General features: G+C 38.0%; 1 non-coding gene across 1 annotated transcript; it reads left to right on the forward strand.

Annotated features, from left to right (window-relative positions):
• The first annotated feature begins 2,204 nt into the window (after nucleotides 1-2,204).
• Nucleotides 2,205-2,311, forward strand: LOC137774358 (U6 spliceosomal RNA). The gene has a single exon (XR_011075879.1). It is a non-coding gene; the product is annotated as a U6 spliceosomal RNA (small nuclear RNA).
• Nucleotides 2,312-2,705: the final 394 nt, after the last annotated feature.

The raw sequence follows: 2,705 nt of genomic DNA on the forward strand, positions 1-2,705 counted from the left end.
AAATATTTATTTAAAATTTTTAGAAGTCAGGGCTGGGTTTTAAGGAAGGCCTAGGAGGTCTGGACGCTTGGGTCTGATGAACTCAGTGAGAGACACCTGGCTCCAAATTTCTACACAGGGAGGTAACTTTAAAAACAAAACAGGCACACCACCTGCTGATTTCTTTATTGGGAAACCAAGAATTATGTAACTCCAAATCATAAACAATCCGCATGCGAAATGCAAAGGCATAGAAGGGACAAGTTTTGTCAAGTTTATGGGCATTCTGAGACCTGTAACCGCAGAACAAGCACAGGTGAAGAAATCTTCAGTTATAAGGCTGCTGGATGCCAAGTCCAAACCTCAGGATAAACTTGAGGCAGTGAGATTGTGTTATACAGCTCTGGCCTGAGAGAGTGGAAGGGCAGTGCAGTAGGAAGCCTGGAGGGAGAATACTTTGATTGGTCAACAATTTAGTTTATGGAAAATTATCTCAGATCATTAACTTAGTGGCCATACAGCAGAAAGAGTTACAGTGAGCAGTAACATCTTGGGGGTTGATGACGTCATGGTATGACCTGTTGGCTACTTTTCATTGATAGGGAAAGCAGGTGTATAAACATCCATGAACCCAGCTCAGTGTGAGGAGTGTTTTCTTTTAAAGGCTCTCATTTGGCGTCAGAACATCTTTCCCTTAGACCAGAGATCAGCAAACTTTTTCTGTAAAGAGGCAGAGAGTAAACGTTCTCAGCTTTGCAGGCCATACGGTCAGTATCAAAACTATTCAACTCTGCTGCATGAATGCAACCAGAGATCATTCGTAAACAAACAAGCATGACTGCCTTCCAATGAAATGTATTTGTAAAAACAGGTTATGAGCGAGACTTAGTCAATGGGCCATAGTTTGCTGACTCCTGCTTTGGACCAATAGTCTCTATTTTGGTCACCCCAGACCCTAAACTACTTATTTTACCGGCTGACCTCATATTCTTATTGTTCAAAAAGAATTTAGTTTGTCTTTTGAGTACAGTGGACTTGTGTTGGGTGTTTCGAATCTGTGACTTAGTCCAGGAAATATTCCTACCATAAAAATATCACAGTAAGATTATCTCTTTCCTTCTGACATTTTTTTCCCCTTGGGAGATCTTCAGGACATGGCTATAAACCGCCTAGTTCAACTTGTATCTCTAGTTTTAATCCCATTTTTCAACAAATTCTCCAAGCACCAATAAACCTCCATCTTTCACACAGCAGAGAGGTTTTTTTTCAGATGCACTGGTTGAACAAAGACAAGCGAGTTTATCAATGTACACTACAGAGTAACTTGCTACTCATGTGTTCAGTGAATATTAGATGAATGAAAACGTGAGCAAGTGAAGGAAGAAAGGGAGGAAGGAGCAAGGAAGGAGGGAGGAAAGGAGGAAAGAGGAAAGTTACGGTGCATCATTGAGTCAGTGATTTAATACGTTTGCCAGGTCGATACTTCTGGTTCTTTTACAGGTAGATTTGGAGTCAAGGGCTTTCTGGTTACATGTTTAGTTTATAAGATTCATCAGAAATAGACTCACAGACATAGAAAACAAAGTTACAGTTACCAAAGGGAAAAGAGGGAGAGGGATAAATTAGGAACTTGGGATTTACGTATACACACTAGTATATATAAAATAAACAACAAGAACCTACTGTGTAGCGCAGTGAACTATATTCAATACCTTGTAATAACCTGTAATGGAAAAGAATCTGAAATATATACACACACACATAACTGAATCACTTTGCTGTATACCTGAAACATTGTAAATCAACTGTACTTCAATTTTTTTTAATTTTTATTTTATATTGGAGTATAGACGTATCAGTTTCAGGTGTACAGCAGAGTAATTGTTATACATATACATATGTCCACTCTTTTTCAGATTCTTTACCCATATAGATTATTACAGAGTATTAGGTAGAGTTCCCTGAGCTATAATCCTTGTTGATTATCTGTTTTATATACAGTAGTGTGTATATGTTAATCCCAACCTCCGAATTTATCCCTCCCCTCCACCTTTCCCCTTGGTAACTTGGTAACCATAAGTTTGTTTTCTATGTCTGTGAGTCTATTTCTCCTTTGTAAATAAGTTCATTTGTATCATTTTTTTAGATTCCACATATAAGTGATATCATATGATATTTGTCTGACTTATATACTTCAATTAAAAAAAAAAGATTCATTAATAAGTGTGCTCGCCTCAGCAGCACATATACTAAAATTGGAACAATACAGAGAAGATTAGCCTGGCCCCTGTGCAAGGATGACACGCAAATTCATGAAGCATTCCTAATTTTTATGATCTTATTTGCAAAGCAGAAATAGAGTCACAGACGTAGAGAACAAACGTATGGATACCAAGGCGGGGTGGGGGGCATGTGATGAATTGGGAGATTGGGATTGAGAACCTACTTTAAATGAGAACCTACTGTGTAGCACAGGGAACTCTACTCTGTGCTCTGTGGTGATCTAAATGGGAAGGAAATCCAAAAAAGAGGGGATATATATATATATATATACGTTTGGCTGATTCACTTTGCTGCACAGCAGAAACTGATACAGGAGTCCCACTCCCCTGCAAATAAAAAACCCTTTTTACATAAAAAATTAAATTAAATTAAATTAAAAATTCTTCAATAAGGAGAGAATCATTCATTTACTCAGCACATATTCATTCAGGAGTGTCACTGTG

The sequence above is a fragment of the Eschrichtius robustus genome, chromosome 12 (genome assembly GCF_028021215.1).
Source record: "Eschrichtius robustus isolate mEscRob2 chromosome 12, mEscRob2.pri, whole genome shotgun sequence".
Lineage (NCBI taxonomy): Eukaryota > Metazoa > Chordata > Mammalia > Artiodactyla > Eschrichtiidae > Eschrichtius > Eschrichtius robustus.